This window comes from Macaca nemestrina, chromosome 11 (assembly GCF_043159975.1).
Source record: "Macaca nemestrina isolate mMacNem1 chromosome 11, mMacNem.hap1, whole genome shotgun sequence".
NCBI classification, from domain to species: domain Eukaryota; kingdom Metazoa; phylum Chordata; class Mammalia; order Primates; family Cercopithecidae; genus Macaca; species Macaca nemestrina.
Window position 1 is genome coordinate 96,099,839 of NC_092135.1, and position 26,312 is coordinate 96,126,150.

The window sequence follows — 26,312 nt, forward strand, 5'->3', positions numbered from 1 at the left end:
AACCCCTCACTTTCTAAACTCTAAGCAATTGACCTTGGCATCCTGAAAACTGAACCAGACAATTATATTTGGTTTCTGCATCTTTGAGAATAGAATGACTTTTTAAAATTTCTTAGAGATGAAAGTATTCATATTTTTTGTTTGCAAACTTAATAAATGCTCATTACAAGCAACAGAGAATTAAATTAGAAATATATAAAATGGAAAATGAAAAGTGCCTTACAATCTGCCATAATCTCATCACTAGAAACAGTAATTAAAGTTTAGGGTGTATCTTCCAGATATACAAGCATACATATTTTTAATATTACCAAATTATACATAGTTTTTCATAACCTGCCTTTCTTAATAGTGTGTCATGGTTTGTCATGGGCATCTTTCTAATCAAATATATAGACAGCTGTTTTTCTATTGTGTTTTTAGTTATATGTATGTATAATTTATTTAGCCAGTCCCTTATTATTTTTCCCCAACATTATTTTCAGCTGACAAATAATGTTGCTATGAATATTCTTTTACATATATCTTTGTATATTTTTTCAATTTTTTCCCTTTGATACATTTCTGAAACAGAATCATTTAGTTAAGGTTGCACATATTTTAAATTTTAGTAGATATTTTCAAATTAATACCTAGAAGTTGTACTATCAGCTAAATTCCGGAGCAAACCTTTTCACATACTGTTACCTACCTTGGTATAATAAACTTTTGATTTTTTTTCTCTATCAGAAAGGAAAATAAATTCTTGTGACTATGTTAATCTGAAATTCTTTTATTTTTAATATAATGCTGTGTATCTCTTATGTTTATTATCCTTTAAAATTTTCTCTCTTATAAATTATTGTTAAAGTTCTTTGCTAATTTTTAAATTATGTTATTTATTATGTATTTATTGATTATTAAAAGCTCTTTGTATAGTGAAGTCAAACTTTTTCTTGTCATTTATGATTTGGAGTTTGCTAAGACCTCCTCTGCCAAGATTATAAGCAGAGTAATTTTTAATTAAAAACAAAAAACTAGGGATAAAAGGTCAAGTGAAAAATAAAAAGTAATTAGGGATTTATTGACAAAAACATACGCAATTGGAACAGATGTAGGATGGTCTCTAGAGAAGGAGAAACTTGCTCAATTTCCGAACAAAATAGAAATGAGAACTGGAATACAAATTGGATGAGGCGAGTAACCTCTGTCTTGTTCACTGCTGTGTCCCCCCATGGCAGCACTCAGAACACAGAAGTTGCTCAATAATATTTTTGGAAATAATGAATGAATGTATACATCTAAGCTTATATATAAAAGAATACATGAAAATTTGAATTAATAAAGCTCTAAAAATCAGTATGACTTCTACAGTTACTGAGAAGATAGGCAACACCACCATTACAAAGGCAACTTTACTCATCACTGTGGAACTGGTAGTGGAAGGTTTCAAATTCCTTTGTTTATTGAGGCATTGGTCGAAGATTCCCAGTCTTCCTGTTTGTGAGGACACTAAATTTGTTCCTTTTATACACTTAATCTTAGAATAATATAACTCCTAAGGAGCTTTGGAGAATTGGAAAAGAATCAACACTATGCTATGGAGTCATGGAAAAACTGGGCTGGTCATTAGAATATTTATGATTTTGTGATTTATTCCCAAATAATGACAAAATTGTCTTCATTTAGGATTCTTGAACACGTTTCAATATTTGACAAAAATGTACACTGTAAAAAGTATAGAAGTTTATCTAAAGAATTAACTTACTTTTAGAAAAGGCAAGTGAAAGAATAACTTTGTTTTTATCTTAACCCACTGTTTTGTTATCTTATTATTATACATATTTGTGCCTAAATTCTGAGTTCCAACTTATGAAAAAATAGAGTAACATTCCTTGTTTTGTTTTTATGTTTTTCTGTTTCTGACTTTTCTTGAATGATAGAAAATAGCTTTTTATAGGCTGTGTTCTCTAGCATGTTTTCCCTGAAAGAATAATCTATTTTTATTAGTATAATAGCTAATTTTAATTCTATGTGAGAGAAACCCCTTTTACTTTATATGGTATTTTATATAGTAATGTTTATTTTCTATACAAACTCGCTAGGATGTTTTATCTGTTTTATATCCCATTGAATTCTCCCTGAAACTGCACTAGTTTACAATAATTTTATTACTTTATTAATTAAACGTTTTCCAACAAGCTAGCTATGGCATTTCTTATCATCAAGGGTTCCATTAGTTTTTAATGGTGTGAGACAAAATTACCATTTACCCACACGCAATTTAAGAAGCATCATTAACACAGGAAAAGCACCAGGTGGGATTTCTAATAGTTACTGTTTCTCATTTTTGTTTTTATTTAAAAGGAATCACTGGTTTTGAGGTTTTGTTGCTATATTGCCAAATCTTCACTTGGATTTTATGATCGAGATAATTTAAAATAATGTTCTTCTATTTCCTTAGGCACTATTCAACAATATTTTACTTATGTGCACACAGCTTCAGTCTAGCACTTTTTTTCTACACAGTCGAGTGAGCGTTGTCTGCACAGACAACAGAACAAAGAGGGATCTTCACGAACTCCATCAGATAGTTCGACCAAGGGTTTGGCAGTGCCAGTGGTTTGGCCATAAACTGTCTCTGTTTTCAGAGAAGTACGAACACCAGGACTAAAAAGATCCAGGGGTCCTGGAAACCAAAATAAACTCTAGGACTCTTGCAAAGTAGACACTCGTTAATTTTTTTCCTGCAGATCATATGAACTCTTTCCAAGAGTTCACATGTCATACGGTAGATAATGCTTATCCTCTTGCGGACTGGAAAGTACTCATTCCTGTAAAATGAATGTAAGAGAACCAAGCAGGAATATTCAGGCTGCGAAGTTTGTAATAACACAGATACTCTCAGAAGATTGGGAAAATACTGATATCTTGTAATTCAGTGTATTGTAAAACACATAGAACATAATACAAACCCCAATTGCCTATAAACCCTCACTAAAAGAGGCCTATTCATTTAAGTCTTCAGAAAAATTCGTATCAGCCATTAACAAAAAACAAAACAAAACAAAACCCAGATTTGCAGAAAGGGGTGTTACAAATCTATTTTGGGCAATTATTTCAGCTTTTGCTTTTATTGGACAGTTACTGTTCTGGCATATAAAGGAACTGGGATAGAGAAGGAAAATTAGTTTCACAAAGTTAGGGTTTGGATAATACTTAAACTCTTGGACACAAAATAGAAAAATTTAGTAAAACTGATTAGTATTGCAAGATTTTTTTTCATGCAAGGGTAGGATATATCAAACAATAATTTACTCACTTGTCTCAGGAAAGGCAGATTAAAACATCTTTAATCATCTCCTAGAATATGTTCTATGAATTGTGTTATACCTGAATAATCTGCTGCAAAAAATTAAGGGAAACTGTTGACCTGATAATATCACCTTCATGTCTCCTTTCTTTCAAGTGGTTTCTAAATGAAGAGATTGATATTTTGAATTTAGTACATTGCAGGGGAACGCTGTTTAATCTACTTTCAAATAGAGTGGTTTATTTTGAAAGATTTTTTTATGTGACTGTATTAAATATTAACTCAATTTAATAAATATTGATAATTTATTATAGGTTTGTTGTACAATAAGTATTATATATTGCTTAGTACACCACATTACATAAAAAATTTGTTTCATTACAAAGAGAATTGCTCTAATAAGGGAGTTTTAAGCAAAAAGTGAAGAGAAAAAATATGAATATAGTAAAATATTCTAAAAGTGGACATTTTGATACATAAGAGTTTACTTTTTAAGAGTAAGATATTTTATATTAAGCCAACTCTATACTTCCCTCTTATACCAATCTACATTTTTAGTTAATTTCTCTATAAATAAGTGTCTGTAAACAGAAAATACTCAAGCTTATTTACAACAGTATTGTATTTGTGGCTTTTTTTTTTGTCTGCACAATGATCATATGGTAGATGGTTCTGTTAATAACATATATCAATTCTATATTTGTGTTTCTACAAAAGGAAAAAAATCAAAGTAATCAATGAGCTTCTGGGTTGCATTTTCTCTGTAGTATTTGTCTATTTTGAATTCCACCTGCATCGGTTATTAAAATTTAAATGTGTCACTTTGTCCATCACTTTGAATGAGAAATGTTATTTGGATACATTTCTTTCAGCATTGGTGTATAGGAAGAATTATTCTATTAATTCTTCTCTGGAACAATTATCACATAGTTTGTTGAAGAAGTTGCATTTTATTTGGCTGGCACTTATGAACACTAGATTTGCAGGGATCCAGTAAAACATTTTTGGTGCTGCTGGATTCCTGGTGTTTGTTCTATCTCCATTCAGTATACTTTTATCGTGCTCGAAGCTGACAGAAAATTGCTGTAGCCAATCACCAAAAAGTGCTTATTTTTTTATGATGTTTTATTTTCATTGCTCAACATTAACATAATGAAACTTTAGATTTTTCTATTAAAACAATGCAGTACATGTGAAGTGTCATGATGAATGACAATTTCTTCTGATATACATTTTGGTGCCTGTAAAATAAAGATTGACATTAGAGCTTCCTGGATTGTACACTCTCCAATTTTATTTAGAGGCTTTATGAAAAGCAAACACATACTACACATGCACACACATACACACACACACACACGTGTATGTTTAAATAGTATTACTCACCAAAGGAAAAATAATAATTACTTTTTAGTGCATTGTTTTTTGTATCATTCAACATCTATTAAACTTCCATTGCCAGAAAAAAAACTAGGCCTTACTCTTTTGAATTGATATCTTCCACAGAATGGGATTCCTGCAATTTGTGATTTTATGTCTTCGTAGATTCTCACAGGCAGCACACTTGGTATGGGATTTTTTGGAAGCAATAAACCATTAATAAAATGCTTTAATTTTATTTTGTATGGATAGCATCAGGTTTGTGAACTATAAACAATTTTTTGAGTTTGCCTATGATGAGGTTTAACTGCTTTTGTTTTGAACCATTTTAGTAATTTAAGACATAAATATTATATCTTAATAAATTAAGATATAATAATGGTTATGTGATTAGGCAGGAAGAGGTGTGTCATGAAAGTCTAAAATTAAAATCCAGACTGTGTGGAATGAAACTTTGAGACAAATAAGTGGTAGATGTCAAAGAAAAGAGGCATAAGCGTTAGAGGGATGAGGACCTTAAACTTTTGCTGTTACATAGCACATCCCTTGTTTTCTGTATGCATAGTTTGGGAACGTGATTACACACTTTCCAGAGCAGGGCATATTCAAGAGGAGGAAAAATCAAAGTGGTTTAGATAGAAAGGGCTTTGAAATGAGGCACCTCTTGTTTCCTCTCTTGTCTCCAATATCTGTAAGTGATCTTTGGCGAGTCATTTCACCTCTCAGACTTGGTTAACTTTTCTCATCTGCAAACAGAAAAACAGGTTCAACTGTTGTAAGGTTCAAATGGGACAAAACAACAATAATTCTTGCCACAGGGCTGGGCACACAGTGCTAGTCAATGAATGGCTACTATTTCATAAGACATGTTTGTAGCTCCAACTCTCAGGAAAACCATAGTGATCAATTAGGTGACTTGGTTTGTGACATTTATTTGTGTATTGAATTCAATTACAGAACCAAAATTTTGATAATTACATCTATTATTCTTGGAAATAACGACTGACATTTATTGAGTATTTACTATGTGCCTGGCATGGTGCGCAGCGTGTGTGCCTTGATGCACCTGGTACACACACACACACACACACACACACACACACACACACACGCTCTCTCTCTACTAAAATCTATAATCTCATTTTATTGTCTCCCAACATCTATTATGTAGCTACAACTTTATCACCATGTTAAAGATGAGCAGTTGCAGGCCAGAGAGATTAAGTCTCTTGTCCAACATCTGATAAAAGCAGGATTCAAATCCAGGTAGTCCCAGAGTCCACATATTTAACATGAGGAAAAAAGTGCAGACTGAATGTAAAATAAACACAAATAATTCATTTCAGCGATGAGTCAACAAGAAGTTTACAGCACTGAGAAAGACGAGTCAACAACAGAAGGAAGAAAAATCCAGAGAAAATGGTACTTGGTGCATTGGAATGAAAGATAATCTGCAGAAGGTAAATGGACAGGAGAGATGTTCATCATTTTAATTTGCAATGATCATGATTTATATTAAAGTTTCTCTTCTCTGAGGCTCAGTTTTGTCAGCTGAAAATGAACTTGTTGGACAATTGAACTCTAAGGTGCCTTCTCTGGTTCTATTCTACATTTCTTCGAGTTCTTATCAGCTACCAAGAACACTTTCCACTTTTCCATGTGTGGTTCAGAGAAGATCCCAAATAATGTTTGATCATCTCTAGTCATATCTCAGAGCTGTCAGTTGATAACTGACTCCACTACCTCAGTACCCATTTTCCAAGATGTTAAGAGGAGTTTGGTGGTGCTGGAGCGAGGAAGAGACTAAGAAACTTGGAGACCAAGGGGACCTCTCATTAGCAGTGGAAGCGAATATCGACATATGTCAGCAGAATTCTTTCTCACATGGAAACTCTTCTGTGAATATCCAACAAATAAATCCATGTTAATGGAATCTTCTCATATTTAATATTTTAAACTAGTAACCTAACATTTCCTACTGAGAATTGATGGATTGGCTAAAACAGAATATTTTAGCCCCATTTGAATGGTTAGCTTAAGTCTCTGCCCCAAAAAAGTGTGGTAATCAAAATCTTATCCATTGAAGCAGCCTGTTTTTTGAGATTTAATAGCAGCCTCAGAAATTGGACGTTTTATTTTGTCTGCACAAGCTGTGTCACAAAAGATGGCGACACAGTGACAGACCTTGTGAACGTGGAGCCTGGAGCTTGGAGGAAGGGGCACTCAGTGTGTTCCCCACAATCAGGTAAGGGATGTAGTGAAATGGACCCAGAGTCACATAACTTGGGCTCAAGGTCTGGGCCCAATCTTCAAGAGTATCTCTAAGCCAAAGTTTCCCAACACGGTGATAATTCGTGGCATGTGCTATGAGGTAACACATGGTATCACATACTGTCCCGAAGAGTGAGACGATGTCATGGAAGTGCCTTGTAAACTGTAAATCACAGACGTTAAGTGGTTCTGTGGCTGGCTTCATTGTGAGAGGGCTTAGGTGAAGGCATTTTTACACAACAATAGCAGCATTGCCAAAATAAAATCTGCATAAAAGCAAAATAAGTATTCATAGAGATCTATGGGCATAAATAACAAAACAACTTGCATCAGAGTGTAGTGGAATTTAAGTGCTGGAGAGGTTATATGGGATCTTTGGATTTTTGAAAAACAGGATTTTTGGAAAACAGAAATGTAGAAAACACAATTACACTGGAAAGTGTTGAACATTTTAAATACCTGAAATTCTAAATGCTTAACTACATACTTATAATACAAATTGCCATGAACGTTACTTATGATTATGGTAGAAATTACCTTAGAACATATTACTGTCTTCCTTGTACCTTGAATAACTATCTTAAGCACTCAAATAGAAGTCAGGTAATATATTAGCTCATCTCATTGGTGGACTTTACTGGTCAAGTATCTTAGATAATATTAAGCAAAGAACCAAAGTGACTTATAGCAGAGTTTCTTGGTGCTATTGACGTTTCGGACCATGTAACTTTGTGGTGGGGGTATCCTATGCATTGTAGGATGTTTAGCAGCATCCCTGGTCTCTACTCACTAGATGTCACTTATACCTCTCAGTTGTGACAACCAAAAATATTCCTAGATATTGACAAATGTCCTCTGGAGGGAAAAAATCATCCTCGTTTGAGAGTTACTGCTCCACAGTGACAACCTTCAGCTTTCATGACTCAGAATTCCAAAATTTCTAGGTTATTAAAATTAGAGATATTATATTATAAAGAATAAATGTGTAGACATTTAAATGCTTTGCATTGCCAACATTTTGCATTTAACTCTTACTCTTTTTTTCTTTGGTTTTGTTAGGAAGGTGCACTATTCTCTCTATGGTTAGACAAGGTACTTCTGAGGGACTAGGTTGTATGTCTTTTTGTCTTGTAGCTCTGCAGTCTTACATTTTCATCTACCTTCTGTGTTTTAATATACGTTCTCAGGTGCCTCCCAAAGTAGACAGAAATTGTGAGTGCTAGTGAGATAGCCATGCTTGGCTGTCTCACGAGCACTTTGAAATGATTTTGTCCCATCCAAATTCATCCACATCTGCATCTGCATCTACCTCTGACCTCCTCTGTTTTTTCTCCCTCGACTGATTGATTGATTGTTGTTGCTAGCTCATTGTCTTCCATATACCCAGGTACCTCTTAGGGTCAAATTTATTTCCTTGTAAGTCCACAGCCTCTCCCTAATTATTCATTTGAACCAACACTCTCTCTAAGAAACGCCCCTCCCCACTTCAGACTTTTCTGGGGCAACTATTATTACCTTCCACCTGCCCTTCCTGCCTCTGGTCTTTCTATATAAGGTACATTTTATTCTGTTACATTAATATCCCTGAAGCATTCCCATCCCAACAAATTTTTTACCCTTCTAGGGACTAACTCTTATTTCTTCAATCCTATATCTTACCACCAGAACTAAAAATAATTTCTCTGTATCCTGCACTTCTTTAGGACTTCATCTCTTAATTTCTTCAAATAATGTCCTTTGATCTAAACCTTTTTTTGGTGTGTGTTTTTGATAATTTAGACTAACATTTGAAAAAGAAACACATATCCCCTTTAATGTTCAGCGTATATACAGGAACCTGAGAATCTAGAACTTAAGTACTCTAAAGTTACTTTAAAGATTATTTTAAAGAACTACAATATGCAGATGGTTATAAAATACTTTACATGGAATTCATGCATCCCTGATGTTGATACTGTTTATTTTGCTTCTTGGAATTTAACATACAGCAGCCTTCTTTACCTCCTCATCTTATGGTGGGACATGAATATGTAAATGTAGTTTCCATATTTAAAAAAATTGTGCGTAAGTCTTAATCTGCATTCCACTTCAGTGGGTCTTACAAATACTTGCTTAAGAGAGGCTGACTCTACAAAGGTCAGATAGGGTGGTAACATAGAGAATGAGAGAGAGACATGATTATTTAGTGGCACTTATTGCCACAGGCACTGGTCCATTTATTGGAGTAGAGTGAGCACATATTGAACATGTTGTTTGCCATCAAGAATGCTGAGCAGTTCCATGGGAGAAGGTCTTGGCTTGAGCCCAGGTTGATAGTAAATGTAGGCCATTACTAGTTGATGTCTGTCTGATGGTCTGTATGAAATGAGTTGGTGGTCTCAGTCCAGTTATTAGAAGACAGGTGTCTACATCTCAGAACATCATGACAATTGGCACTAATTGGCATCTTTGTTGGGAATCTCAGCAGAGAAGCAGAGGAATAAATGGGGGAAAAGGAAAAGCTGTTGTTACCCAAGATAAAGAAGTCTTTAGGGATATAAGCAGAAAAGAATTATGTACTGCTCAAAGAATAGTATTTTCAGAAGATGACATTTCCAACATTGACAGGACTTTTTTCAGTTATTTGTCCATCATCTGTCTCTTACCTTCCTTTCCATTCCCACATCTTCTTGCATTTTGGAACTGGACATTTGGTCCCACTTTCTCCTTTCTTATCTCAGGGAACATGTTATGGGATGAAAACCTCTGCTTGGGTATCTACTATATTCTTTCATCAATGCAACCTCAGACTTCATGTTCCTGGTTTCTCCCAGGACTTATGATACCTCAGTTTTCATGCACATAGAAGAGCTGAGCATGTTGGTTCAATTGTTACCTGTTAATGAATTTTTCTTCTGTGCTGTACTTTACTTGGTGATACTGGGATACACGTCTCTTACACTCTGCTGTCTCCCTCACTGTTCTGAGCTTTCTGGGGTAGGACCCTTGCTTGATTCATTTTAACATTCCTGCAGTGCACATATCAGGTACTCAGTAAATGAATGAAAGAAACAATGAATAAATGAATGAATGCATTCTTAGCCTTTGGAGACACATACCCATATCTAGGAGTGAAGTGAAAAGTAAATATGAAAGAGACCGAGTCTAAGAGACAGAGTGGCAGGAATTCATCATTCTCTTCTCTTGGTGCCTTTGACATTCTCCCACTCTCATTTTGAATGGTTGCTTAGTGTTCTAATCTATGCAAGCCATCTTATACAATTGCTTTGTAATCGGCATAATTCAGCTTTCTAGCTGAGGAGCCTGCTCCGATGTGTGTCTATAAGGAGGATTCCGTGTTCTCTGTTAGAGTTTATAATTTCACCACTGCTATATCCAGTGTTTTTCATTGCATGTGAAATAATAATGTAATGAATGTGATTTTGATTATTTTAACCAATAAAATTATTTAACACAAAGGGGAGAATTTCTTAAACACAAGAAACCACGACTACATTTTGGCACTGCAAATAAATATATTAGAACTGTTTTGCTTATGTCTATTAGAACTGGGTAAATGTTTCTGAGTGTTTTGTTATTCTTAAAATATAATTTATTATTAAAATGTGAAACAGTACAATTTTTAAAACCATAAACCAAAAATAGCTGTCAAAATGTGTCAAAACGAGAGCTTTGATTCTCATTTTGATTATTTAATTGAATAGATCTACCAACATTTAATATAGGACTATTAAATATAGCAAATGGTGAATATAAATTAGTATATATTGATAAAATATGTGATAAAGCACATAGACAATACAATTTTTAAATTATAAAATTATTTGTTATGACTAGTAAAATGGTTTCCCTTTTTCTATATCTGTGAACTTTAACTAGAATATTTCCCTATTTTTTTGATAAAAAGTGTGTCACATGAACATTGATTAGAAACAACTTTACAAACGTGACAATTTTTATGTCAAGATATGATTCCTAAGTTCAACATTACTTGTTTTTTTTTGAACATTAGACTGCCAAATAAACAGCAAATTTTTACAAATCCTTTCAGTATTAGAACCAAATAACCCTTGTATTAGTTGTCAAGAGTGTGCCATGTATTACTGGGAATCACCATTGCAGAGTATTTATAAAAGGAAGGACAAAACCAGATACTCAGGTTTGTGACATAGGATCATGCACATTGGAAATCAAGAGAAATCAGTTCAGATATTGCAATATTTAATAGCAGAACAAGAAATGCAGAGCTACCATTGCACTTATTCATTCTTTAATTTCTTAGGTAATTTAAAATATCTTGAATTTTTCAAGTATCAACTACATGGTACATGTTAGGTAGGATTTTTACCAAGATTACAGCTTAGGGAAGCATTCACGTGCAGATCAGTGCTCTTAGGTAATGCAGACCAGTTTCAAGCAGTCAGTTTCTGCTAAGCACTTACTAAAAATTATTTTCAGTAAAGCAAATGACATTTCAAACCCAATGTAGAGTTTCTATTAACAATAAGCAATTTGTGAGCTGATCAATGTGGATTCACTATCTAAGGCATGTCAGTGTGTTATGCTTTCATGCCTCTTGATACCATCACTGGAAAACTCTTTGGATTTATTTCCTTGATGTTCATTGCAACAGTCTCTAGAAAGCATAGCTTATGGAATGGTTTTAAATTTCATCCTTTAATTCGGTTTATGGGCCCTCACCTTCAAAGTTTTTACATTCCCTTAAGACATATTTGTGCTCACCTTTCTTTTTTGATAGAGTTGCAATTAGTCCTGGGGAGCAGTTGTTTCCAATTAACCAGGAGGAGAAAATCACCACTGAAGTTTTATAACAAATCATTAGGCTTTCTGATATCAGACCAGTGTATTATGAATTTTTGTAATAAAAATCTGTTACATATTGTTAAAAACGATTCTGCCCATTCTTATTTATTTATGATCATTACATTTTAGTACTTACTGGCATTTCCTGAGAAGATAAATATTTTGGTGTTTTTGAGCTTCCCAGAGGGATAGAATTTTTACCATGCACGTATACACCATTTTCCTGGAGCTCATTTTATGTCACACAAACAATAAAATGCAAAATACCAAATACTCATTCTCACACTGTGGCTTGCACTGAATGGTCACAGCATTAATTTAAGCTAACACATTTTTCATAAAGGAAATCAAAGTATTTTTTTTTTTACAAAAGACAAGATAACTATTTTAATGAAACAAGTATCTTATTCATCTCACAATCATGGTATAGTTTTGAATAGTGGTGGTCTCTGCCTCTGTTACTTTTTTTTTTTTAAATAGATGTATTATGAAACAAAAGTTTTGGTTCCTACCATCTAAAACTAAAATATTTAATTTTTTGTCTGATTCCCTTTCTATATGACAAATAGTTCATTGTAGATACCAGTAAATATATCTAAATAGTAAGAATGTGCTAACACTTACCTTTGGTAATGATAGACTCTTTAAAGAGGAGAAAAATGAAAACTGCTATTTAGTAGCTTTTGATAAGATGCTGCAGTATATAGAGAGATCGCCTGTAGGTTCTTTTTGTATAGTTTAAAACATACCCCCTACCCCTCCACACACAGATGTAGACAATATACATTTGTTTTATAGCCCACGTTGATATTAATGGAACTTATGTAAGCATATCCAGGTCTAAAAGGTGGGCCCTAAGGGCTTTAAAAGATTCTGCTAAAGCTGAGAAGGGAAGCTAATGTTTCCTTGATTTTAGAAGTCAGGTCGACTCTTACAGTGCAAAAAGCCAGCATCATGTAATGAAAATATATCAGTAAATTTCATCCATAGGCATGTATTTTTCATGTTCAGACTTCAGATAAACACTGAACAACCTTTCGTTGAAGAAGATGGGCGAATACTGTAATTTTTGGAGAAAGTCATTAAGTAGGTTAAATAATTCCTTTGCTATTTGGGAACCAGATAAACAAGTTTCTGTAGAGCCCTTTATTAAGTGTGTGTATCTCCCTTCGTCTGTGTGTTAGTGTGTTCTGGGGAAGGGGGTGAAAAACAGAGTAGCAGGAGTTGTAAATCAGCAGTTTGTGCAATATGCCTATATGATGAAAAAATTTATGTAGAATATTACACTGTTGTTTTTCAGATATATTTCCCTCCAGATGCAACAAAAAAGTTTTCTTGATGTCTAATCAAGCAATGCTGTTTCTTCAGATTTGAAGAACTCAAAGTTTTTTTATTCTTCTTCATTTAAGTATTATTTTTTAATTGCAGCATATTAAACATAAAATCTGGTACAATCTTTAAAAATAAATAGGACCTAACTATAAATGGGCCCTGTTGTGTTTTTATCTTTGACAAGCAAGTAATTGCTTCTCAAATTTATCAGTTTGTTTATGCAAAAACCATTTACCAAGCCTAGCTCAAAAGCATCAATTTCATCATTATCATCTTATTAATTTAGCCAAGCTATAACACAGCTGATTATTCCTGAGTAATATCCTCTGCAGCACATCATGTGTGGCAAAACCATCTGTACAGTACCTATTTAATAAATAAACCCTCGGCTAAATGTCTCTGTTTATTGAGAACTAATGTTTATAGAAAATATAATGGAACTCAATAAATAACTCAGCTTCATCAACCTGCATATGAATCAGTGCGAAGAACGCTGACATCATCACCTTTCAAGTACCAGAGAAAGCAAAATTACCCAAAAGAGCTATAGAGTCAATATTAAGGCATTAAAACTGCAATGAAGGCATATTAATGCTTCAAACTTCATTGTTGGCAGTGGAATTGGCACAATGGACATATTTTATAACTCCAGGAATACTTAGGCTTTATGGCTGCTTCTTTGTTGACTGCCTTGCACTTAATGTAGTTTTCCACTTTAAATAAAAAAAACCCTCAAGATCTTAAAAAAAAAAAAACCAAGAAAATTGCTGATTCTAAGCATTCATTTTTAAAATAATGCAAACTGCTGATTCCAATTGTTCAGATTTAAGGAAAAAAAAAGCCAACTTCTTTAACTCCATGCTTCCTGAATTCATATTGGTAGCAACTAGATATTTTGTGGCAAAGGCTTTTTAAAAGTCACAAGTATTTTTTAAAAGAGATTATTCTGAGTAACATCATTAGTACTGAGAATGTGAGAATGATTTAGTCATTTTGCAAAGAAAAGTCAGCTTAGATTTTGAACCATTAGTAATATTCATGCCCAGTATATAAAAGTGCACAATTATTAACATATTCACACTGATTCTCATCACCACACGATTTTAAAAATTTGCGTTAACAACTTGAATTTTTAAGCTAGTGAGAATCCAGTGAAGCAAAGTGGATTATTTTGAAATAGATAATGAAAATGGATCCATTGGTTACAACCTTTTTCAAAAGTCTATCTGTCCTCATTTTACTTTCCAGAAACAAAAGTTCATTGAAAGAGAAAAAACATTGTCCTTATTCAAATCCAAGGAATGGACCTTATTGATTTTCGAAAGCAACTCTATTTTTGTGCATCAGCATAGCCCATTTCCACCTGGAAGCTTACTTGGCATGTAGCTTAAACTCTTCCCTTCTTCCAGTGCCCACAGGACTTTAGATTTTTACTGAGGTCCTACCTGTTATAATTCAAAATCTAGGGACTTAGCAGATGCTGACCTGTTGCTAAGGACATGTGGGCTTATTCTCCAGGCCCGGTTGCTACTTCTACTCATGCAGTTCTGAAACCCACCTGGCTCACTCTTCTAGGTGAAGATGGATATGTTCGCATTTTGAAGACATTTTTTTTAAGGCCACAAGATCTTTGTAAAGTTACAGTCAGGGAAAAGAGTTGTGAATATACCTTTCCAATGTTAATCTAAAGGCAGGGTGTTGTTTTGTTTTTGTTTTTGCTGCTTTTCAAAACATTTATTACAATGTCTCATGAGAGAAGGGGGCAAAGTGTGACAACCCAAGAGGGTAACCCCTTGTTACCCTGTAATCTGTAAACATCAGCTCGTTTTTGCCTAGATGCTGGATTCATTATGCTAGATGTACAGTTGTGTGTGTGTGTGTTTTTTTAGTGTTTCAATTTATGCAGTGGGCTCTGTGGTTTGTACAGAGACTACCCATTCTCCAACCCCAGGAAGGGTTGAGTGGTAATCCTAACAGAATCTTCATACCTCCTAAATTAGGCAAATGCCTCAAACAAAATGAATGCCACATCAAAAGAGCAGAAAGATAGTGAAATGCTGCCAGTAATTGCCTTTTGGGGCAACTCAGCTTAAACAACTTAAAGCTTGCAAACGCTGAACCCACACTACCCAGAAGAATACTTTTGTCCGAGGGTTTAAATTGCAAGCTAGGAAGCCAACAACTCTGAAATCCCTGCTTGGGAGCCAGAGCACGCAGTGTGCCTTTGACATATGTCTATAAGGAAACCTGTGTCTGGCACGTCAGCAGTTTTGAATAGCTAGGGTTTGGTGACCAAAGTCAACACCCCACATATTTTGTCACAATCAGTCCCAGATCAGCAAAAAGTCTGTTGGATTGACTAACTGGGTACATCTACTTAAGATGACCTGTGGTTTAAAAGAGGAGAAAGAAAAGAATGCTAGCCAATGCTCTGCATGCTGTCAAGTGGCCTATGCCCAGAGGACTCCTGAGACTAAGCAAAGTAAATTTTTATCTATTTGTTCTGAGTCTAATTCAGTGTCTAGCCTCCCATTGTGTAATCCATAAAGTCATTTTCATCCCATTTTAAGAAATCAATTTTAGATATTTCTGATGAGGGGTGATGTCAGACCTTAGCATTTTGAGGCAAGAAATCAAAATACCAATTCCAGTCATCCACCCTGAGATGGGTAACAGGGGGCAAGTGCATCTCTGCTGTATGTGGAAGACAGAGAGTATGTCTCCCATAAAATGTGAGTGATTTGGATATATTTGAATGCACTGGCCTAACATAGCTCTTAAATCCACCTTGGTCTAGTCCTTAGGACTCGTTAATGGAGTAGTAATTTAGTTGATATCTGTCAAGGACCAATGCTAGGGGCCACTGAATGTGACAGACCACGGTTCAAAGTTATAATGCCAAAGCCGAAGATGCAAAGATCGGCCTTTTCTATAGGCTGGCCATAGTCTTGGAGAAATCTGGGAATTGGTAAATCTGATGTATATCTGTGGAAAATTCCTGGTTTGAGAAAGGAGAAAAATTATGAAGTAGGTGGCACATTTTTTACTTTCTTGCATTCCATGGTGGTAGCAACTTTATAAATAATAGAAAAATTTATAGTTTCAAAGGCAACATTGCAATAAATACCAATAAGAAGATGGTAATATAATTGGATGATCTAAGGCACAGTAAATATATATTCATCTGTTCATTCATCTAATCATGCAACAATATTTATCAGGTGCCTACATTGTGCTAGGCATTGGGATACTATAGTGAACATAAAGAGATACTGTCCTAGTTTCACAGATGGCACGATCTGGTGAGGAATTGAAAGGTTATAGAAATAAATGCAAAATTCAACTGTGAGAAAGAATATGAGGAACAGATGCAAGATGGAGGTGTTGAGAACATTTCCAGCAAAGAAAATAGCCCCTTAAAACAACCACAGTGGTAAAGGAGTCCATGGTGCACTCAGAGAACTGAAAGAATAGTGTGAATGAACAGCAAGAGAAATCTGGCGCAAGGTGAACCTGGAAAAGGTGGCAGGGTTTGATGTTAAGAATTTAACATCTTTACAGCAATGTTAAAGTTAATCCATATTATCCACAGCTTTACTGTTCACTGGAGAATTTATTACTGAGTCCCATGACAGAAAATATTTGCCATCAGCTGATACTAAAATATTATTCACTTCTTCAACTGATATTTTATTGAACACCTATGCCATGCAAGGAACGGACATTGTTAATATCGTGTTGATGCACGATGGTCCATGCTGTCATGAAATTTTCATTCTAAGATAATTTTTTGTTTTTCAGTGACAGGGCCTCACTCTGTTGCCCAGGCTGGAGTGCAGAGATGTGATCGTAGCTCACTGTACCCTCAAACCCCTGTGTTCAAGTGACCCTCCTGCTGGAGCCTCCTGCGTAGCTAGGACTGTAGGCATGTGCCACCACACCCCACTAATTTTTAAAAATTTTTTGGTAGAGATGGGGTCTCACTACTTTGCCCAGGCTGGGTTCGAACTCCTGGCCTTAAGTGACCCTCCCACCTCCGCCTCCCAAAGTGCTGGGATTACAGGCATGAGCTACTGTGCCCTCCCAGAAAAGATAAACTTTGAATACAGGTGTAACAAGTGTTATAAAAGAGAGAGTGCAGGGTTTATGACAGGGGAGTCATTTCGATGGTGTGAGTTGGGGATGCCACCCTACAGAAGTGATTTAAGCTGACGTGTGAAAGATATATTCTGGTTAGAATGTCCACTATCAACAGTGAGAAAGTGGTAGGAGGTAAAGAGAAAGAATGAGGGGCTTAAAGCCTTAGTGACTGTTTATAGCTAAATAGTGAAAACCAATATGATTTTGTTAAATGCTGGATGTGGCAATTGCCTTTTTGACATTTTTCCTGTGAACCTGCAGGACTACATGAGTTTTGAGGAGTGAGGACGTCTTTGTGAAACTGCTCATCACAGCACACACAGTTTAACCTGGATTAGGTCCCTCAAACACACTGCCAGCCAGCAGTCACTCTGCCCCTTCAGCAGGGCTCGGTGGTAGGTATGAATGCTAAGACCTGAGAGCATGATCTTTTTTGATGAGCCTTTTTTTTTTTTTTTTTGTCCTGGGATCCCAATTAAATCCATGTGCATTCTGTCTCTGGGGTCAGGAGGATTACAGTTGGGGATGGAATGAGGCAGATAATTATGACTACTTCTCATTTACTCCTTGTTTCTCTTTTGGGGATACTCACATGGAAATACATAAGCTATTTTTCTTCCATTATCCTCCTGAGGAAAGAAGGAAAAGGAATGGGTTGGAAATCTTGGGATGAAGCAGAGAGAATTGTGGGCTGTACTGAGATGGTACTCTCTGGTTTATAGATTTCCAAAGTTTTCTAGTTCTCTTCACTGTTCTGACAAGGAGTAAGTAGCTCTGAAGCTCTCCATAATATCTGTTCCTCCTGAGTTGCAGCTCTTTTGTATCAGAGCTCGGACTAAAAACAATAGCTGTAGAAGGAGGTATTAGAATAAATGAAAATCAATCAAATACTGCAGAATCCTGAGCACTCTGCATCTGCAAGGCTCAAACACTACTGCACACCACGTAGGAGTTTGTCTTGTGTTCCACATCATCCTTTGAAAGGGAATAACTCTGCACTTCACATATGTACATGTTTATGGCCTAACATGTCTTAGGCCTTTGTCTTAACACATTACATCCATTGTTTCTGCTTTCTACTGGTTGAATGAAGAGATGGTTACATCAATGCATAGAGTACATTGATTGTGGCCCAGGTGATCAAAAGTCTTGAAAAAATAATTTTAAGAAAATGATGCATTTCATACGACCCCCCCCCCTTTTTTTTTTGACGTTCAAGAACTCTTAGTTTAGTAAAAGCTACTCAGTATTTTAAGAGTTTTCCATTGCATTCAACTGTTCGCACTGCTGAACTGAGTGACACGGGTACCACTTTTCTTGTAGAAAGGAAAATATAAGCTTTACAAATATTTTCTGTCATTTTTGATAACATGTACAACATAGTTTAGTTCAAGAAGGCATTTCTTACTTAATGCATTTTAAATTATTTGTGTTTACTTTTACTTCTTTCCTATAAATCTGTAGTCATTCTGGCAAGCTAAGTAATAGGCATCCTGGTGGTTACTTCTCATTAAAAGGGAAACACAAGTTTGACTCTAGGGAGAGGGCTTAGCTGAGAAGAGCCATTCCTTGTACAGTGACGGTCTTCACACAGTATGGTGATAAAAGCTCAGTGGAACTACTCTGGGTCATTCCTTTGTCATCATTTGGTGTCATTTTTGCTTCTTCATTTGCTGATAAAGCATATTTTCTAATGCCAAAGACTGATTACTCCTGCTATACCTGAATTACAAATACAAGGGCTGTATCAGTTGCTGTTGTTTCAGCATCAGCATAAGCCAGAGTAAGATACGTATTTAAAGATATTGCAGTAATTATCATTTATATAAAGAAAGTAGAACTTTGTTAGTGTCTCTGTGATTTAGAATTCAATGAAGAAAAGAGCTCCCAAGCTATAGAATTATTATTGCTTTTTAATAGCATCTGAGTAATTTTCACTTCTTTTCTTTGTCCTTTAACTGTAAGAAAATATCAAGTATATGTGTTCCTTGTGGGATAAATCTCACCTACATTTTTTTGTAATTTTTGCTTGCTTCTTTGGAATGTAAAAAGTCATTTAGAGAATGATCACCACCTAGTTGGTCAGAATGTTCTTAGGGTGATATAGTAAGTGCTGGCCATAGTTAACTTAATTAGCTGACAAACCATGAAACCTCTTGGTCACCTAGTCGAGGAGACATGGTATTAAACTACAGACCACTATGCATATATCTGAGAACTATGTGAAAGCTTTTATTGACTAAAGGAAAGTTTACAGCACAGTCAAGAGGTCACCAGTGAAATTATATTACTTAATCCATTAAGTTACGTGTTTTTATAAATACTTTGTAAATGTCTCTCTGGTTAGTGCTAAGGAAATCTCCAAGTTAATATTAAAAAAGTCACCAAGTTAATGGTTTTCAACCATATTATACCCAATTATCCATTACAAAAATATATTTTATGATGCCCTATATAGTAATCTTAAATGAAATTAACAGATAATACTTACCTACTTGTGCACATCATTGAAAGAGGATCTATGAGGTTGTAACTGTAATATATAAGAAATACAAAAGGGAAGTATATAAGGAGATACTATGTATGTAAGCTGTAAATGCTCTGACACTACTATTCTAGTAGATGGAAATACACACTATAATTCTAAATTGCCACTTCGGTATGGGATTATCCCTCCTGAGAACCATTCCAGCACTCAAGGGGTTTCTAGTGGTCTAGAAATATGTCTCTTTTATTCTTGCTCCATATCAGTTCTAAACATGGCATTTGGCATGGAGTACATGCTCAATAAACACTTATACAATGAATGTTTAATGAGCAACAGAAACAAAACAAAACTTTCTCCTGCAAGAATTTATCTTCTGGTTAGAATGTCAGGTCAGTTCAGTAACACACAAAGCGAGGGTTCCTCGGTGCCCATGCATGCCCATGCATCCCATCCCACTGGGTGCGTGGTGCATGCTGTGGGGAACTTGAGCATGCGGGTAGCCACCCTGACCAGCTGTGAGCTGAGAAGGACTGCTACGGTCTCAGGTAATCCAGGCAGGAGGCCAGTTATGCATCTCAACTACATTCTGCTCAGTGCACTTCTGTGCCAGGTCCAGGTCCAGGTGCAGGGGGCAGATAGGTTAATAAGGCCCTGTGCTCCTGAAGCTGCCATTTGAAGGCGTTTCCAACATCAGAACGTGTCAGAAGCCCTTCAGGGATGGTTAATGAATATTCCCAGGCCCCACCTCAGAGATTCCAATCTGCATTTTAACAAGTTTCAGAAATAAATTATGATGTAAGTGGTTCGTAGACCTCACTTTAAGAAGCATCAAATGAGGTGGACAATAAACCTAAAATGTGTTCTTTATGAGAATTTTCAGTATTTGGGAAATGAATGGCAACCATGGGTGAATGTTGAGAATTCTTTTGAAAGGAAATTTCTTACATTCATTTTATAAATCAAGTGAATGCAAAAGATGAGAGTGTGTTTTTAAGACTTCCTTTATAAGACTGATGCTATTTGCAAGACATTATTGCTTTAATATTCATGTGATAGTAACAATGGTCTTGATTATAGGTGGCGCACTTATATTTGTTTTCTTTTGTTAATATTGCAGATGGAAAGGTAAATGGAAATATATTGAGAAGTATAAGATGGTGTAATAAGACAGCTTTTAAGTTTTCTAATATCTTATAACACCATCTTATACTAAGATTATTTCTAGGATTTTAAAAGAATCACCTTAAAATTTCTTTTTAAGAAACACCTTAGGATTAGCCAAAAGTGTTTATGGTTTATCTCCTTAGTTTAAGATTTTATTTTTATGTACCTTGTACCTTTTATGTACCTTGTCTGAAGTTTTTAACTGTAATCAAACTGTATGTATTAAAAACATACACTCTTATCTTTTGTGTTCACCTGATTTATAAAACGAATGTAAGAAATTTCCTTTCAAAAGAATTCTCAACATTCACCCATGGTGGCCATTCATTCCCCAAATACTGAAAATTCTCTCACAGAACATATTTTAGGTTTTTAACTGTAATCAAGTTTTAAACTGTAATCAAAATAAGAGTATATCTCATGATACTTGCCCTTTTAGTGGTATATATCTGACAATATTTTAAATATAGGTAGCTATCTTAGTTACAAACAGAGAAGCTTACATACCTAAGACTAATACTGGTTTTCTGACTATATATATTTGAATCCATTTTTAAAAAGGTAAATGGGTGAAAGCAGAATAAAAGACTTTCCAAGTTTTATTATGTATATTTAATAGCTCAACATAAGGGGGTAAATGGACAGTTACTCTGGTATAAAAAGACCTATAGCTGTGGATAATTTCATTACATCTCCCTCTAGGCAAGGTGACCCACCCCCACTGATGCCTCCACACATTCCCAGGCTTCATCCTTATGAAAACAAATCAACCAACCAACCAAAATAACCCTAATTTTGAATCACAGATCATTAGCATTACTCACAACCATATTCAAATTAATCACAAATTCACAAAAAGCAATAAATTCATAGGTCAATTAATAGATTTGTCTACATGATGTCAAACAAGGGTTTTATTATTATTTCTGAACTGAATGTTTTCTTCTTAAAAAAAGTAGTTTCAATGCTATGAATACTTAGCTTTTTAAAAGTCAAATAATTTACAGGGCCACAAAGATTATAGTTTTCTTCTTTTAAAATTAGTAATTATCTTAGCACATACAAAGTAAACAAAATGAGAAAACAATTGTTCAGTTTATTGTCTTAAGCTTACAAATGATAAGAAGGCTGCCTTTTTATTCTTTGGAGTACTTCTATAGCTTATTAAGATAACAGAGGACTAGATGAATCTTTAGTGGGATACATATTTACAGAAAGTTTTCTAAAAAATGCTTTCTATGGAGGAAATCTTTTTGCTTAGATGTGCTATTTTGTGGGTATAAATTCAATTGGGAAGAGAGTATTCTGAACAAATCCTGATTTGTTCATTTGTTAAATTTGATTTCCTCATTTTTTAATTTTATATATGACCACTGAAAAACCACAAAACAAAAATTTGGTTTAATTTCCATTTAGACCTTTTCCAAGGAGACTCAGTAATACAAGTGAGCAAAGGTCACATTTTTGAAAGAAACTTCCTCTTTCTTATGTATTCTCAGAGTGTTGCCAACATTTATAAAGATGACCCAGCACATGTTATATTCAAATAGAAAAATGATTATAAACATCAACATGTGTAGATTTCCATAGACTTCCTGATGTTCACAGGATGTGAAATACTGAAAAAATGAGGTACTGTTACACACGCACAGGCACACACAAAGGACTCAAGCACAGCAGAGTCACGAGCAGTGGACAGTTGTGTATGGGACTGACTCAAACGAAACTGATAAAGTGAAAGTGTGTGAAGGCTATGCCTGGTGAGATCGGCCCATAGTTACACCACTTACAATAATAGGACACAGGCGAAGGTCCCTTCTGCCTCGTGTTGCACTGAGAGTCCAAGAAAGTTTGGCAAGTAGATCCTGAAGTCCTGTCCAGATAATCCAAAATCATCACCCATGGAGCTTAATTCTGAATTTCCGCCCCAGACGAAACTCCGATTAAATTCAATGAGTGTTTCTCATTTTAGAAAGTTGTGCATGTGCATGCCATATTCTTTTCTTAGATAAAAACATACCCACAGCTCCTTCCATACAAAACGAAACCAAACACATTTAGAACACATGTAAGCCATTTCTCTATGGGAAAGGCCATTTGTGGTTAACACAGAAAGTATTTATGGTTTCACTGTTAATTGTGGTTTCTTTGTATTAGCCAAAAAAGGTAGCATTTTTCATGTTAGAAACAGTATGAAAGCAATAGCCTTTCTAAAAAATATCCGCATTTTCTGGGGCATGAGGAAGTAACTGAATTTATGATATCTTCTAAACGCCAAAGGAGTATATGCAACATAAAATTGTGTTTTCAATTTGAATAAAAGTTTATTCAAAATTATCTTAATTGTACTTTTGTACATTTCCACAAGATAAGACTCTATAATCGACATTGTATAATATTTAAGGCATTTGATTTTTTATTCATATTTGTTATCTAGGAATAATAACATTTATTTTGGAATCAAAGTGATTCTTGTAAATTAATTCCTTCTGAAAATTGTTAATTTTACAATGTGCACGTTTATAAATGTTGATTCATTTACCTAAATCAGTTGGCTGACTTGCCTAATTCCTTCCCTCTGTCTTCCTCTTTCTCTCTTCCTTCTTTCTGCTCCTCTCCCATCCCCTCCCCTTCCCTTCCTCTTCCTTCCTTCCAAAATGCAATACTGCATTTTGGCAAGGATTCTATAATGAGAGTGAGTGCATTCAAGAGGTTAATTACATGTAAAAACAGTTTCATTAATTCGAAAGAACTGCACATTTTGGGGGCCTATATGTTAATATTTTTTAACTAACATTTCCACAAGTACTGCATTTTAACATCTGAATGCATCACGTATATATTATTAGAAGAGGGAAAGAAGAGACAATTGTGATTATTAGGTCAATAAGCAGAACACTTAGGAAGATTAATACATCAAACAGTTTTTTTGTAAGTACACTGGCTTTTATTATCTACAGGAAAGAATATATTTTCTAATTTCATTATTATGCAATTTAAAAAATTTTAGAAGAAGCAATATATAAATATTTGATTATATCTTATTAAATTCCATAAGAAAAAGAAGCCATCAAAACATGACCCTAATTGCCTCTTTCTGAGTGTGAAAAACATTCTTTATGAAAATGCTTGGAAGTATAATTTATCAATTTAATCACATACATTTATGTATATCTCCTGAGTGTACGTGAAATTGAGTCTAAATGAACATTTTATGATGTTAAATGCAGTTTTCCAAAGATCTACATTTATTCAAAGATCATATAAAAGGCTGTTAATTTGGATAAATACTATTCTGTCCATTGGTAAGGTTTTATACAATTCTGAGTTTAACTTAAAGACATCAAACATATTGGTACATTTAAATTGCACCAGTATTAGTTTTTAAAAATCTTTAATAAAAATTTTAAAGGTTTTGGTATATATTTTGTCTCCTTTCTCTCACAAATGGAAAATTAAACTGGAGTATATTGTTATATATGAAATTTATTAACTATGATAAGGTTATATACTATATAATTTTATGCCTCTCAAATATTATTGTAATATATTCTATATAGTGTGTAATATTGAATATTAGTGTAATAATACATTTTGACATTTATATATAGATTTATATATTTTTAAATCTATTGCTAACCATAGGATATGTTTTTCATGACTTTTTGTGATTTTTAGTTTGAAAATCATTAACGTTTTAAGTGATAAAATTCATAGAAGGCAAATACTTCTCTGTGGAGTCTTTACAAAAAGGAATATAAAACCTCAAACTAGAATTCATTTACCTTCATTTTAATAGATATGTTACATTTTATTTTTGTTGCTAACATCTAATGTCAATAATTTCTGAATCCAGGTAGTTGTTTTTGCACAGCAGAATAAAATGCCTTTTTACTATTTTCATTTGTATTCAAATATTGATATGAAGTAACCAAAGAACAAAACAGACTTTACTAATACATTGTGTTTTCTTTAGTTGCAGGCAATAGGTGGTGAGAGTCAAATAGAAGAAAAGTCCAAAGGTTTTTCATTTCTTGCTGTTTACAAATATGTGAAAACAAGAATTCATAGTGTCCATATATTTCCTAGCCTTTAGTGTCACATTTTGTTCAGCAAAGGTTTCTTACCTTTTTTCATTGATGCCTTATTGAGAATCCTGAAACACTGCTGCTCAATTCTTTCCTCTTCATCTGCTTGCATTGTGCATATCAGTCTGTAGGGGGCACTCCTCAGCTACCACAAAGACTTGTGATAAGTCCTTTCTGTGGTCTGAAATGTATTTAATACTCATTATTTTATCAAGACACTTAGTTTAAAGAGAATTCATAGTTTATCTTTAAAGTATATATAGCCATAATTGAGGGAAAAAACCCCTCAGGTATCAAGGTGGACATTTTCATTTCCGAGGATGTTAATAAAAATTTACAAAACTGCATTGTACTTTGGTAAATTAGTACTTTTCAGAGCTTCCTTCTTTCTATTCTTTTCTTGGAGCTCAGGGTGGATTTTATAGTACCCAGACTTTTATTACTATACCTCGAGCCGTGTTGTCTCTTTGCCTTGAGGGCTCCCAGAGAGCAGAATGTAGAATGATCATGATTTACATGTGGAAAGAGGAACCACAGAGTTTTTACATAGAATTACATGCCCTACACTGGAGCTTATAAACAGCTTATCTTTAAGGGGAGTGAAATATTGAATTTAAGATTGTGTGTGGCCTTCTCCACTCCCTTTCCCCCTTTCCTCCCTTTCTCTTCCCATCTCCGACAGAATCTACTTGGGTGGCAATTCTAAGAACCCCTTCCATAATAATGACGTGGTCCTCTCACATGGCTGTATCTTCCAGGTTCACATCAGCTGTGGGTGCAGCTGCTTTGGCTTATTATAGATTTCCATAGTTACCTCTCAGAGAGACCAGCAGCATTAACTGGTCTAACACGTTGAGGGTTGACTTTCTTTCCACATTCAGCCTCTTACTTGCCTCTGTGCCAGTGCTTTTGCGTCCTGCTGTTACCATGGTTGTTCTCGCCTCACCGTCTCTGAGATCAGCCCCTCCTCTTGGTCAGAGAGCCCATCACTCCTCTGGAGCCTGACACTGGATGCTACTTCAGCAGTTGCTTCGTCCTTTTCCTTATCATCAAATGCTCCCTTTCTCTGCTGTAATTTCTCTTATCTCTCTTCACCCCACTTCTCCTGCAGCCTCTCCATTTCTTAATCCATTTTTTTTTATTATTTTTAATTTTTGACACTAGCTCTCACTATGTTGCCCTGGTTGGTCTTGAACTCCTGGGCTCAAGGGATCCTCCCACCTCAGTCTCCAGCGTAGCTGGGACTACAGGCGTGCCCCACTGTACCTGGCCATTTTTCAGTCCATTTTAGAACAGAGCCTCTCAAAGGGTTATCTGTATCTGCTATCCTAAG

The 26,312-nt window shown here is 34.9% G+C and overlaps 1 long non-coding RNA gene across 2 annotated transcripts; it reads right to left on the minus strand.

Annotated features, from left to right (window-relative positions):
* Nucleotides 1-4,061: 4,061 nt before the first annotated feature.
* LOC139357180 (uncharacterized) lies at nucleotides 4,062-25,621 on the minus strand. 2 transcript variants are annotated; one of them, XR_011609958.1, is made up of 5 exons: nucleotides 25,428-25,621; nucleotides 25,019-25,160; nucleotides 19,731-19,772; nucleotides 5,334-5,418; nucleotides 4,062-4,533 (listed from the first exon to the last, which is right to left on the minus strand). It is a non-coding gene; the product is annotated as an uncharacterized lncRNA (long non-coding RNA). The 2 variants fall into 2 exon arrangements; XR_011609957.1 differs by having other exon boundaries at nucleotides 4,062-5,418.
* Nucleotides 25,622-26,312: the final 691 nt, after the last annotated feature.